We start from the raw sequence: 15,653 nt of genomic DNA, 5'->3' as shown, positions 1-15,653 counted from the left end.
CCGCGCTGTGTAAAATGGAGATACCTGCCTGCCGCACTGTGTAAAATGGGGATACCTGCCTGCCGCACTTTGTAAAATGGGGGCACCGGCCTGCGTACTGTGTAAAATGGGGATATCTGCCTGCCGTACTGTGTAAAATGGGGATACCTGCCCGCCGCACTGTGTAAAATGGGGACACCTGCCTGCGTACTGTGTAAAATGAGGATATCTGCCTGCCGTACTGTGTAAAATGGGGATACCTGCCTGCCGCACTGTGTAAAATGGGGATATCTGCCTGCCGTACTGTGTAAAATGGGGGTACGTGCCTGCCGCGCTGTGTAAAATGGAGATACCTGCCTGCCGCACTGTGTAAAATGGGGATACCTGCCTGCCGCACTTTGTAAAATGGGGGCACCGGCCTGCGTACTGTGTAAAATGGGGATATCTGCCTGCCGTACTGTGTAAAATGGGGATACCTGCCCGCCGCACTGTGTAAAATGGGGACACCTGCCTGCGTACTGTGTAAAATGGGGATATCTGCCTACCGTACTGTGTAAAATGGGGATACCTGCCTGCCGCACTGTGTAAAATGGGGACACCTGCCTGCCGCACTTTGTAAAATGGGGACACCTGCCTGCCGCGCTGTGTAAAATGGGGACACCTGCCTGCCGCGCTGTGTAATATGGGGACACTTGCCTGCTGTAATGTGTAAAAAGGGGACTTTTTTATTTTTATTTTTCCCCCCCCTGTGGTGGGTATGATGATATAAGATGAGGCCACGCCCACTTGAATGAGACCACGCCCGTTTTAATATATGGGGGGGGGGCACGCATTTTTTTTTTTATAGCAATGGGGGGGGGGGGGGCGCATTTTGAAATCTCGCACTGGGAGCCAAATTGTCTAGAAACAGCCCTGTGTCTGACAGTCACTAAAGTGCCCTCTGCCTTGTTGGATGGTCATTAAAGTGCCCTCTGCATTGTTTGGCAGTCACTAAAGTGCACTTTGTGTTGTCTGGCGCTCACAGAGATTGCAGATGGAATGAGCAATCTTTACACTACTGCACATTCGTCATTGTCTGAGATTTTACTCTGCACATGCCTCAAATTACCAGTCCAACGTTGCATGTCTCTGCAGCCATGGGCTAATGTCTGCGGTTACAGATAAGGGGAAAATGGGCTGTAACTAGATGGGGAGTACTGAGTCGTATTAAACCACTCATTTTCATAGTATTGTCATGTCATTCGTTTTAAAAGTTGGCATGGGTGGGGTGGGGTGGTGGTGGTGGTGGGGGAACCCAACATCTATCTTGCCTCTGGGCGAGTGGGATGAAGTTATATCACTGACTGAAAGGTTTGGTGCCATTGTTGCATATAGAGAATAGACACTGGTATAAGTGAGGGAAGGAAAAGCAGATGAAGAAGAGGGCCCTACTCATGAGAGATTGCAATCTATTATTCTTTATGTATTTCAAAATGGGTTTATTACAATACTACACTCTGTTAACAAGTAGGAGTTTGCATAGAGAGGGCCTCTATCAGACTACATAATTTATGTAGCCTAGGCCACTCAGAATTATAGAGTTTGTGTAGGGTAGGCCTCCATTGGGACTATAGAGTTTGTTTAGGGTAGGCCTCCATCGGGACTACAGTGTTAGTGTAGGGTAGGCCTCTAACAGAATTATAGAGTTTGTGTAGCGAAGGACACCACAGGTATTATAGAGTTTGTGTACGTTGCTTACTCCAACTACAGTAAAATAGTTGAGAGTGCCTTACCCACTGGAGTGAAAACACACACTTTTAATAGTAAAATAGAAAGCATGTAAACAGAGTATCCATATGGAATCCTTTGTTACTGTTACCATATATCCACTAGAACCTGCGGCCAGTATTGTTTCACATTGCCATTCTGCTTCTTGGTCACTGCTTGCTTATATATTTGTATTGGGTGTTAATAGAGTGTTCACTGACCATCCTCACCTCCGTCGACAAGCAGTGCAGTTGCGCTTGCCAGCAAGGTAAGTATACTCGGGGAGGGGGAGCAGTACTGCGCCATATTCCCAGTGACATCTTCAGGAAGACCCTTGGGCTCATATATTGTGTGCAAATCTGTCTCTCCTACTAGCCAGTGCCTCCCTAGCCATTTACCTCAACACACGTCTCTGTGATGTAATATGTAATAGCCTGCATGTGCACTGGAGATGTCCCTCTGGAACAAGGTGCGGGCACCATGTTCCCAGAGACCTGCGCATGCGCAGTAGACTCTAGCATTATGCCAGAGTCTACTAGCTGCCAGAGAGGAGGGGTCCCACAACGGAGGCTGCACGCGGGTCCCCTCTTCTCTTAAAATGCCCCTGCTGGGACCGATTCTGAATCACATACTGTATAAGTATGAATGAGACCGCATTTATACAGTAGGGAGTATTAACAAACTGCACATGCACCACAGTGAGCATATGCATCTTTTCATCCACTTCTGATGTGAGAGTTTCTGGGTGTCAAGTAGGCATGTGCACGGAAGAGAACCATCTCATGGGAGTTATGCGGGCATGTAGTACATATTCTGAAAAGTGATGAGCATTCCGGTTTTGCTGAAAAACCAAACACACCTGAACATTGTGGTTCCAAGTAAAACTGAGTCTCAGCTCGGAACTTCCCACAAAGTTTAGATCTTGGAGGTCAAAAATGGATTTTGCGTGTTTTGGACTGCATATACTGTAAGTCCATGACTTCTGACTTCAGGTGCCATTCCACCAGAGGTGTAACTATGGTTTTTGGCACCAGAGCACAATTAAAATGCCCCTGATCCCCCCCAAAAATTATGCATATAATTTTTGAAGGAGAGTGCCCCCCAGGAAACTGGAACTACGACTACATGTGTGGACCCACCGTGATTGTGTGGATTCTACTGGGTGCACCCCACAGTTGATCGCACACGGATGTGAGTGCAGGACTCCCTTGGATATATATATATATATATATATATATTTATATATATTTATATATATATGGACATAAGTCGGCACTCCAATTTCTGGCCCCATGAATAATTGCCCAGGTGCCTTCATTGAATCTGTGAAGACGCCATAGCATACAAACAACTGGTAGGCGGCACTCACGAGTCTTTAAACCAAGAATGATCAGACAGACAGCGTCACCGTGTTCAACGTTTCATTGACTTTTTTCAAGAACATAAACAACATGTGCAAAAATAAGATTTTACTTACCGGTAAATCTATTTCTCGTAGTCCGTAGTGGATGCTGGGGACTCCGTAAGGACCATGGGGAATAGACGGGCTCCGCAGGAGACAGGGCACTTTAAGAAAGAATTTGGATTCTGGTGTGTTCTGGCTCCTCCCTCTATGTCCCTCCTCCAGACCTCAGTTAGAGAAACTGTGCCCGGAAGAGCTGACAGTACAAGGAAAGGATTTTGGAATCCAGGGCAAGACTCATACCAGTCACACCAATCATACCGTATCACTCGTGATAAATTTACCCAGTTAACAGTATGAACAACAACGGAGCATCAGATCAACCCTGATGCAACCAAACATAACCCTTATTTAAGCAATAACTATATACAAGCATTGTAGAAGAAGTCCGCACTTGGGACGGGCGCCCAGAATCCACTACGGACTACGAGAAATAGATTTACCGGTAAGTAAAATCTTATTTTCTCTAACGTCCTAGTGGATGCTGGGGACTCCGTAAGGACCATGGGGATTATACCAAAGCTCCCAAACGGGCGGGAGAGTGCGGATGACTCTGCAGCACCGAATGAGCAAACACAAGGTCCTCCTCAGCCAGGGTATCAAACTTGTAGAACTTTGCAAAAGTGTTTGAACCTGACCAAGTAGCCGCTCGGCAAAGCTGTAATGCCGAGACCCCTCGGGCAGCCGCCCAAGAAGAGCCCACCTTCCTTGTGGAGTGGGCTTTTACTGATTTGGAAGCTGCAATCCAGCCACAGAATGAGCCTGCTGAATCGTGTTACAGATCCAGCGAGCAATAGTTTGCTTTGAAGCAGGAGCACCCAGCTTGTTTGATGCATACAGAATAAACAGCGAGTCAGTCTTCCTGACTCCAGCTGTCCTGGCAACATAGATCTTCAAAGCCCTGACTACATCAAGCAACTTGGAATCCTCCAAGTCACGAGTAGCCGCAGGCACCACAATAGGTTGGTTCATATGAAAAGATGACACCACTTTTGGCAGAAATTGTGGACGGGTCCGCCATTCTGCCCTGTCCATATGGAAAACTAGATAGGGGCTTTTATGTGACAAAGCCGCTAATTCTGACACACGCCTAGCCGAAGCCAAGGCTAATAGCATGACCACCTTCCACGTGAGATATTTTAACTCCACCGTTTTGAGTGGCTCAAACCAGTGTGACTTCAGGAAACTCAACACCACGTTAAGATCCCAAGGTGCCACAGGAGGCACAAAAGGGAGCTGAATATGCAGCACTCCCTTTACAAACCTCTGAACTTCAGGAAGAGAAGCCAGTTCTTTTTGAAAGAAAATAGACAGGGCTGAAATCTGGACCTTAATGGAACCCAATTTTAGGCCCAAAGTCACTCCTGTCTGTAGGAAGTGAAGGAAACGGCCCAGCTGGAATTCCTCCATGGGGGCATTCCTGGCCTCACACCAAGCAACATATTTTCGCCATATACGGTGATAATGTTGAGCCGTCACCTCCTTCCTAGCCTCTATCAGCGTAGGAATGACCTCATCCGGAATGCCTTTTTCTGCTAGGATCCGGCGTTCAACCGCCATGCCATCAAACGCAGCCGCGGTAAGTCTTGGAACAGACAGGGCCCCTGTTGCACAAGTCCTGTCTTAGAGGCAGAGGCCACGGGTCCTCTGTGAGCATTTCTTGCAGATCTGGATACCAAGTCCTTCTTGGCCAATCCGGAACAAAGAGTATTGTTCTCACTCCTCTTTTCCTTATGATTCTCAGCACCTTGGGTATGAGAGGAAGAGGAGGAAATACATAGACCGACGGGAACACCCACGGTGTCACCAGTGCGTCCACAGCTATCGCCTGAGGGTCTCTTGACCTGGCGCAATATCTCTGCAGCTTTTTGTTGAGGCGGGATGCCATCATGTCCACCTGTGGCAGTTCCCACCGACTTGCAATCTGCATGAAGACTTCTTGATGAAGTCCCCACTCTCCCGGGTGGAGGTCGTGCCTGCTGAGGAAGTCTGCTTCCCAGTTGTCAACTCCCGGAATGAACACTGCTGATAGTGCGCTTACGTGATTCTCCGCCCAGCGATGAATTCTGGTGGCTTCTACCATCGCCACCCTGCTCCTTGTGCCGCCTTGGCGGTTTACATGAGCCATTGCGGTGAAATTGTCTGACTGAATCAGAACCGGTTGGTCGCGAAGCAGGGTCTCCGCTTGACTTAGGGCGTTGTATATGGCCCTTAGTTCCAGGATATTGATGTGAAGGCAAGTCTCCTGCCTTGACCACAGCCCTTGGAAATTTCTTCCCTGTGTGACTGCCCCCCACCTTCGGAGGCTTGCATCTGTGGTCACCAGGACCCAGTCCTGAATGCCGAATCTGCGACCTTTGAGAAGGTGAGCACTCTGCAGCCACCACAGGAGAGACACCCTGGCCCTGGGGGATAGGGTGATTAACCGATGCATATGAAGATGTGATCCGGACCACTTGTCCAGTAAGTCCCATTGGAAGGTCCTCGCATAGAACCTGCCGAAGGGAATGGCCTCGTATGATGCCACCCTCCTTCCCAGGACTCGAGTGCAGTGATGCACTGACACCTGTTTTGGTTTTAATAGATTCCTGACCAGTGACACGAGCTCCTGAGCTCTCTCTATCGGGAGATAAACCCTTTTCTGGTCTGTGTCTAGGATCATGCCTAGGAGAGGCAGATGAGCTGTAGGAACCAGCTGCGACTTTGGAATATATAGAATCCAGCCGTGTTGCCGTTACACTTCCAGAGAAAGTGATACGCTGTTCAGCAACTGCTCTCTTGATCTTGCTTTTATGAGGAGATCGTCCAAGTACGTGATAATAGTGACACCTTGCTTCCGCAGGAGCACCATCATTTCCGCCATTACCTTGGTGAATATTCTCAAGGCCGTGGAGAGACCAAACGGCAACGTCTGAAATTGGTAATGACAATCCTGTACCGCAATTCTGAGGTACGCCTGATGAGGTGGATAAATGGGGACATGAAGGTATGCATCCTCTATGTCCCGTGTCACCATAAAATCTCCCCCTTTCAGGCTTGCAATGACCGCTCTTAGCGATTCTATCTTGAACTTGAACCTTTTCAGGTATATGTTCAGGGATTTTAAATTCAATATGGGTCTGACCGAACCGTCTGGTTTCGGGACTACAACACGGTCGAATAATAACCCTCTCCTTGTTGAAGGAGGGGAACCTTGACCACCACCTGTTGAAGATACAATTTGTGAATTGCAGTTAACACTGTATGCCAGCACACACCCCAGCGCTATTAACCCAGGAATAACACAGTAACTTAATGTTAACCCAGTAGCTGCTGTTTATATTGATTTTTGCGCCTAATTATGTGCCCCGCCTCTCTTTTTACCCTCTTCTACCGTGTAACTGCACGGGAGATACTGGGGAGATTCCTCTCAGCGGTGCTGTGGAGAAAAAACATGGCGCTGGTGAGTGCTGAGGAAGAAGCCCCGCCCCCTCGACGGCGGGCTTCTGTCCCGCTTTCATGTACAATTTTGGCGGGGTCTCATACATATATACAGTGCCCAACTGTATATTATGCTAACTTTTGCCAAAGAGGTCTCTAATTGCTGCCCAGGGCGCCCCCCTCACCCCCCCCTGCGCCCTGCACCCTACAGTGACCGGAGTATGTGGGTTTAGTGTGGGAGCAATGGCGCACAGCTGCAGTGCTGTGCGCTACCTCATATGAAGACTGGAGTCTTCTGCCGCCGATTTCGAAGTCTTCTTGCTTCTGACACCGGCTTCTGTCTTCTGGCTCTGCGAGGGGGACGGCGGCGCGGCTCCGGGATCGGACGACCAAGGGTGCGATCCTGTGTACGATCCCTCTGGAGCTAATGGTGTCCAGTAGCCTAAGAAGCAGGACCTAGCTTCAGAGAGTAGGGCTGCTTCCCTCCCCTCAGTCCCACGTAGCAGAGAGCCTGTTGCCAGCAGATCTCTCTGAAAATAAAAACCTAACAAAATACTTTCTTTTTAGCAAGCTCAGGAGAGCCCACTAAGTAGCACCCGGCTCGTCCGGGCACAGATTCAAACTGAGGTCTGGAGGAGGGACATAGAGGGAGGAGCCAGAACACACCAGAATCCAAATTCTTTCTTAAAGTGCCCTGTCTCCTGCGGAGCCCGTCTATTCCCCATGGTCCTTACGGAGTCCCCAGCATCCACTAGGACGTTAGAGAAACATACCTTAAATAGTGTACCGTGTCCAGGATGCCAGGCCCATCTTCCGGTCACCACGAGTCCCCTCTGGATGACGTCACCGCTCTGAGCGCCTCTCTGGCCGCGTCACCGTACTCCGATCATGTGACCGCCGCATACCATGTGACCGCGCTGTGCGCTGGCCCGTGGAGCGCCGCGCACTCTAAGACATTCAACAGGAAGTTGTCAGGCGCCGGGAGGTTACCATGGTGCCCTGTACACAATAGTGAAAAAAACTCACAGCAACAACTAAACAATAAAGAGTGCATAAAATAAGTAATAAGCCATTGATGATGGTTTGGCCTCAACTGAAATTGACAAGATGATCAATAAGTTCATGGCACGAGGATATTCCAAAAAAGAGCTACTCAGAGCAAAATCCAAGGTCATGCAATGCACTAGGAATGAGCTAAAGGAACAAAAAAGTAGCACAAATACTAAGACAATGATTTTTGTCAACAAGTACAACATGTGGACCAAGGAGATCAACAAATTGGCCAAACGATATTGGCCTATAGTCAATTCAGACCCCTCACTGACATCGCTTCAAGGTTCTGGATTGATGATGGGACACAGGAGGAACAAGAATTTGAAGGACTGGTTGGTTCACAATAATATTGTGTCATCTACTGACAGTCCCAATCCCCATTTCTTGACCAAAAAAGCAGGGAGCTATAAATGCATTGGTTGCACTACTTGCAGACATCTTGAGACGGGAAGGTATGTGTTACATCCATACTCAGGAAAGAAGACTGCCATCCATCATGTACTTACTTACCTGTACTACAAGATTCGTCATATATCTGATACGTTGTCCATTCAGCCTTGTATATATTGGAAAGACGACCTGCACCTTCCGAGAGAGGATGACGCAGCACAAATCAGCCATCCGGATGGCCCTCGAGTGAAAAACAATAGACCAGCCGGTGGCCAGACATTTTAAAGAGATGACACATCCACTATCTTCACTGGTATACAATTTAGTGGACCATGTACCTGTTTCCATCAGGGGAGGGGACAGAGATTAAAAAAAAACTGCTCCAGTTGGAGGCAAAGTGGATCCATAGAATGAACTCTGTTGTGCCCTATGGGTTAAATGAGACACTGTCCTTCTCCTGCTTCCTTTGAAACAGCATCTCATTGATTTTTGAATGGTCTTCAAAGAAATGCATTTTTGTTCATTTTGGTTTAGTCTTCTCTAATATGTGCCTTCTGCCTGCTTCGGATGTAATATAATATAGTCTAATATATACTTTTTTGACATCGGCATAGATTTAGTAATAGAGATCATTTGTTCTGCTATACTCATATAATTTTAGACAGTTGCACAGAGTATATAGAAATCTAATTATATGGCCAGGATTGTTAGCCATATGTCACATCTGTTTGGCATATAAGTATATATGATGCACTGTGCACCTTTTTGCATTAGGCTCATGATATTGTCATGATCCTTTTTTGTAACTTTTTTTTCTCACAACTTAGTAATTTTATTTCACTTCACTTTTAATATATTTAACTTTTTTGCACTCTCACTCGGCAGAGTACACTGCCCTTTGTTTGAATTCAATGCATCCATCTCAGTTTTATATTAGAATTAGCCCACATTGCATCTGAACACTTTTTATATAACAGGTTACACCTGTTTCGTATTCATTATTCATGTGTTTATTACTTATTTTATGCACTCTTTATTATTTAGTTATTGCTGTGAGTTTTTTTCACTATTGTGTACAGGGCACCATGGTAACCTCCCGGCTCCTGACAACTTCCTGTTGAACGTCTTAGAACGCGCTGCGCTCCACGGGCGGACGCACAGCGTGGTCACATGGTATGCGGCGGTCACGTGATCGGAGTACTGTGACGTGGCCAGGGAGGCGTTCAGCGCGGTGTCGTCAGCCGGAGGGGACTCGTGGTGACCGGAAGATGGGCCTGGCGTCCTGGACACAGTACACTATTTAAGGTATGTTTTGCACATGTTGTTTATGTTCTTGAAAAAAGTCAATAGACTGAAACATTGAACACGGTGACGCTGTCTGTCTGATCATTCTCGGTTTAAAGGCTCGTGAGTGCTGCCTGCCAGTTGTTTGTACATAAATAAATATATATATATATATATATATATATATCTCCTATATAATAGCCCAGATCTGTGACTTTGTGACTCATTTGCTAACGCTGGGCGGAGTCACAACCCTGGGCGGAGTTAGTCAAATGAGTCACAGATCTGGGCAAATCTATAGGAGACTAGGAGCAGAAGCAGATAGTATGGGCATGGCACAGGCAGGGGTGCATACCTCCCAGCTTTCTTCGGGCAGACAGGGGTGCATACCTCCAAGCTTTCTTCAGGCAGAAGGAGGGACACACGCGCGGTGAAAATGCGGCGTGGCCAACGAAAATGGGGCGTGGCTTCACGGGAGGGCCCCCGTTTTCGTCAGTGAGGGGGCATGCCCAGCGCTCTGTGAGCTGCTGGCATGCCTCCAGGGGCGGATTATGAGTCCGGGGGGGCCAGGGCACTTGAGACAGGGGAGCCCTATCTCATTGCTGTTCCTGCTGTGGGGCTGGGGGCGTGTCCTAATCGCGGGACACGTGACCACGCCCCCTTATGCAAATTCCGGGAATTTTTTTTTTATATGGCATTTTGGCCCTCAGCTAGGGCTAAATCCAGAGGAGGTGGTCGCTCCCCCCTACACACCCGCACAGGCAGAAGAAAGCAGGGAGACTGCTGCCTCCCTCCAACACCACAGACCTGCCAACATAGGCGTGCGCAGAGACTGACTGGCGGGTGCCGCTCCGGACTTCCCCCCCTCCAAGACATTAGACTGCTCACCTGGGCGGCCCATAGACTGCACACCTGGGCGGCCAAGGTGAGCAGTCTATATCCAGGACAGGGGAGGTGAGAGAACACTATAATGCCGTGGAGGGGGGGAAGTCCGGAGCGGCACCCGCCAGTTAGTCTCTGCGCACGCCTATGCCTGCCAACACGCAGCAGCGTGTGCTGACTGTAGCACAATGCTGCCGCTGTTGCTGGCAGGACGGGGGAGCTTCTGAGCTGGGACAGAGCTTCTCCAGCCGGGGGGCCCCCTAAAACTGTGGGGCCCACGGTACGTACCCCCTGCCCCCCCTTAATCCGGCTCTGCTGCCGGAACCCCGGGATAGTTGGGAGGTATAGGGGTGTGTGAGGGGGTATGCCGTACAGACAGACGGGCACCGGCTCACTGTGTGCTTGACCCCCCACATCAGCATACTCAGCAGGGTCTCTCTGGCGCGGAGGAGCGTCACTTTCTAGCACACTCCACGCTTCTTAGCAGCAGTTTTGTGGGGCACCTGCTGCTGTGCAGGTTCCGTACTGCCTCTGTTATCTCCAGCCCCGGCAACCCCACTGCTAGCTGCAGCACTGCCGCCCACAGTGAGGTGCGCCCAGCTCCTTCCCACACTTTAGCCAGCGGGTAGCGCTGCAGAAGTCTGCACTGCTTGCAGGCTCCGACCCCCTCCTCCCTCCAACCGCAGTGTCTCCTGGGAGCTAACCAGTCACTCCCAGTCTCCCCTTACCACAGTGCCCAGCAGCCGTGAGGTCCGCGCTGTGTGCATGCTATGACCCCCTCCTTCCTCCAGTCGCAGCGTCTCCTGGGGGCTAACCAGTCACTCCCAGTCTTCCCTTACCACAGTGCCCGGCAGCTGCTCGAGGTCTGCGGTGTGTGACTGAGGAGGGGGGGAGGGATGCTGACGGGCAGAGGAAGCAGGACTCCAGCCTGAGAGAGTCAGCCATGCCAAGTCCCCACCAGCAGCAGATCCCAACAGGTTGGAGTGGAACAGCAGCAGCCAGCAGCAGTGACTCCGGTAAGACACATCTGTCTGTCACCACTGTTTTTTCCCTAATACCAATCTCTACCGCACCCTGTGTTCTGTCTTGTCCCTGTCACCCCTGGCCTTGCCCTGTCACCCTTATCATGGCCCTTTCACCCTTATGCTGGCCCTGTTACCCCTATCCTGGCCCTGTTACCCCTATCCTGGCCCTGTCACCCCTGTGCTTGCCCTGTCAACCCTACACTGGCCCTGTCACCCCTGTCCTGGTCCTGCCGCCCCTACCCTGGCCCTGTCACCCCTATCCTGTCCCTGTCATTTCTGTCCTAGCCCCGTCGCCACTGTCCTGGCCCCGTCGCCCCTGTCCTGGCCCCGTCGCCCCTGTCCTGGCCCCGTCACCCCTGTCCTGGCCCCGTCACCCCTGTTCTGACCCTGTCACTCCTGTCCTGGCCCTGTTACTGCATGCCCTCCAACTACCTTTTTGGCAGGTACAGTACCCGCAGCGCCTCCAGACCTCTACTCAATGCACCACACCTCCGCACCTTCCCCTCCACCACATGCGGCACTCCACCCCTCCCCCACACGCTGTGCCTCCAGACCCCCTACACCACCCGTGGCTCCCACTCCTCCGCCCCTCCACCACCCACAGCACCCCCAGACCCCCTCCACCATCCACCCCCCATATATGTCTACCCCCACACCTGCCCCCCTCCACCCACAGCATCTGCAGACACCCTCCTCCATCTGCGGTCCCCCCCTCACCCACCCCTCCCCCAGCCATGGCACCCCCGCACCTGCCCCTCCACCACCTGCAGCGCCTCCGGACCCCCTTCCCCATCCGCCGCACCACCCGTACCTGCCCCTCCCCTACCCACGGCGCCTCCGGACCCCCTACCCCACCCCCGGCACCCCCGCCCCTTCCCATCCCACAGAACCTACGGAACCCTTCACCCATCCGCAACATCCCCGCACCTGCCCCTCTCCCACCCGTGGCACCCCTGCCACTCCCCCACCTACAGTGCCTCCAGACCCCTCCTCCATCTGCAGCCCCCACACCTCTGCCCCTCCCCCACCCGCAGCACCTCCCGACCCTTCCCCATCCGGGCCCCCCCCCCTCGCTTCCGCTCCCTCCATCCGCAGCATCTACAGACACCCTCCCCCATCCGCAGTCCCCCCCGCACCCGCTACATTCTGTACATCGTGCCCTGCCGGTGCTGTTCACGCCATCGCAAGGGGCTGCGCATCCTTCACCATCGCACGCCCTTTCATTGTGCAATCTTTAACCACTAACAAAGGAATGCAGGTAATACTCCATATAATACAAATATTAAACCCCAGAAAGGCATGCAAGGGTTAAGGAGGCGTAGCCCCTTGCGACGGTGTGAAGAGCGCCCGTAGGGCGCGATGAAGCACCTAGTATATATATATATATATAGATAGATACAAGCAAAGACAAAAAAGGCGGCACTCAGAGTCTTGAAAACAGTATCAAACGTGTATTAAGTGCGATCTACGTTTCGGGGACCACCTCCCCTTCGTCAGGATAACTGCACAAGTGAACAAAACAATCTTAAATAGCAATGAACTTACCCCCTTTACAAGATTCCCCACGCCCGTTCTCCCCTGGCCACGCCACTCGGGCGTCCCGTCCGGCGTCACTGTTCACTCCGGCGGAACCGGAAGTGACGTCGCGGCTCCCTCCTGTGTGACCATGGAGACGCTAAACAACAATAAAAGCATGTGTAAAAACCATCGTGTCTAGCAATAAGACTGTAGCATGAGCTGCAATACAGATAAAGTGCACCTAGATATTAGCATAACAATTCATAATCGTGCTAACCAATCTAAAAATGTCTAGTGCAAATGACCATTACAATTATTTAAAAGAACAGTGTCACAATTACCATATATACACCTTCATGTGCACAGTGAATTAAAACTCAGCAAGTGTAGGCGATGGCATCACGGTACGCCTAGATCACTGGATGTAAATGATCAGTGCCACTTTGATACATCCATGTAATTGATTAATTAATATCCTGCACTAACACCTTTATGGGCCCCCTAATAAAACTAGCCCACAAGGGGCAAGAAGTATCCTACTACATCATAGAGGACATCTTATAATTCTGACAAATTATAAAAATTTATAAAAAATTATTATAAAAAATTAATGAGGCCCAAACTCTCATTGAGCCCACCTGGTTTGAGGGTATTGAGCCTATGTATCCACATAGACTCAAGCTGCAGCAATTTTTTGCCCCTGTTGCCCCCTCGAGGGGACTCAGGGACATGGTCAATGATACGATGTTTAAACGTAGCCATGCTGTGCCTATGTTCCAGAAAATGCTTGGCTACTGGCTGCTCCCCATCCCCAGATGCCAGCGCGTTTCTAATGGCAAGCCTGTGCTGCGCCATCCTCACCTTAAATTGGCATTCAGTTTTGCCAATATAGTTACGCCCACATGGGCAAATGATGGCATAAACCACAAATTTTGAAGTACACGTGAGGGGCCATCTGATGTTAAATTTCTTACCCGAATAGGGATGTGAGATGCTGTCTCCAGGGGACATATGTGTACACGTAGTGCATCCTGAGCACTTAAAACAACCATTTTTGCGAGATAAGAAATGCCTGGGAAGAGGTGGCTTAAACCTTGTCATATCAGTTTTAACTAGCCAATCTCTGATATTTCTGCCTCGTGTATAACTAGGCATCACCCTCTTGTCTCGAAAGGCTTTTAAGTCTGGGTCTGTGGCCACCAAAGGCCACAATTGACGCAGCTTCTTGGCACTTTGCTCACTCTGTGTATTAAATTCTGTGATCCATGGAATGACTTTGGTCATGTCCCGTGCCTGTGTGGGTGATAGTAACTCCTCCCTATTCTTAGCTGCAGCCTTTTGTTTGGCTGTTCGGAGGAGGTTGCGTGGGTAACCTCTTTCAGCGAACCTCTGCTCCATTTCCTCCAGTTGTACCTCTCTCACCTTAGTGTTGCTGTTAACCCTACAGACCCTGAGGAACTGGGAGTATGGCAAGCCCTGTAACGTAGGTTTAGGGTGAAAGCTGTCAAATCTCAAAAGCGTATTCCGATCTGACGGTTTTTTATAAAGGCTCGTTTCCAATCTCCCATCTCCAAGAGTCAGCTGGATGTCCAAGAAACATATCTCGGTTTTACTGTGGCTCATGGTCAATTTCACGGGGCTATCTGTGGAATTGTGCGCTTTTACAAGATCGCAAAGATCCTGTACTTCACCTCTCCAAAACACTAACAGATCGTCTATATATCTGTAGTAAATGAACACTCTGTGAGCAATTGAAGAGTTGGTGAAAAATAATGCCCGCTCCACCTCCCACATATAAGCATTGGCGAACGAGGGTGCCACGGCCGACCCCATGGCACACCCCGTTCGCTGTCTGTGATAGACACCGTCAAAAATGAAAAAATTATGTGACAAGGTGAAACGCAGTAATGAAATGAAAAAATCTATGTCAGGACCTGTGTATGCACTATTGCCTGTGATCAAATGCCTCACTGCTTGTAAGCCCTGTTCGTGCGGTATGCACGTGTACAGGCTTGTGACATCTATAGTGGCCAATGTGACATCCTCTGGAACTTGATCTATCACTAGCAACCTCTTTAATAGCATACTTGAATCTTTCAAATGGGTAAAAGTACCCTGCACACAGGGCTGTAAATATGCATCAAGATATATGGCTAGAGGCTCACACAGAGAACCCCGGGCAGAGATGATAGGTCTCCCCGGGGGTCTCTGTGCGTCCTTGTGTATCTTGGGAATGGTATAGAAAAGGGGAATAACCGGCCATTCAGGGGATAATTTTTGCACAATGCTGGTGCCAATGGTACCCTCATCTTTGGCCTGCTGCAACAATTGGGCTAATTCGGCCTGATAAGCCTTAGTGGGGTTTTTGGATAACACACAATAAGTGTCCCCGTCCGACAACAGACGGTGACACTCCTGTGTGTAATCCGCGACCTCCTGGACCACAATTGCTCCCCCTTTGTCCGCACTGCGTATTACAATATCAGTCCTTTTGCTAAGCGTCTTAAGGGCTTCTCGTTCTTCCTTTTGCAAGTTATGCCATTTTTTGTGCTGCGGCTTGTTTTCTGGACTGTCCAACATGCGGTGAAAGGTCTTCAATGACGCGTTACTGGAAACCGGATCAAAACGGGATTTGGGGCCTAGCCTCTGGACCCTTGCCGGTAATGGATTGTCGGAAGTTGCGGATGGCATTTTAGAATAATAGTCATCTTGTAGCGATCTTGTAACAGCGCACAATTCCACAGATAGCCCCGTGAAATTGACCATGAGCCACAGTAAAACCGAGATATGTTTCTTGGACATCCAGCTGACTCTTGGAGATGGGAGATTGGAAACGAGCCTTTATAAAAAACCGTCAGATCGGAATACGCTTTTGAGATTTGACAGCTTTCACC

The sequence above is a fragment of the Pseudophryne corroboree genome, chromosome 2 (genome assembly GCF_028390025.1).
Source record: "Pseudophryne corroboree isolate aPseCor3 chromosome 2, aPseCor3.hap2, whole genome shotgun sequence".
NCBI lineage: Eukaryota > Metazoa > Chordata > Amphibia > Anura > Myobatrachidae > Pseudophryne > Pseudophryne corroboree.
Note: the sequence above shows the minus strand (reverse complement) of the source record.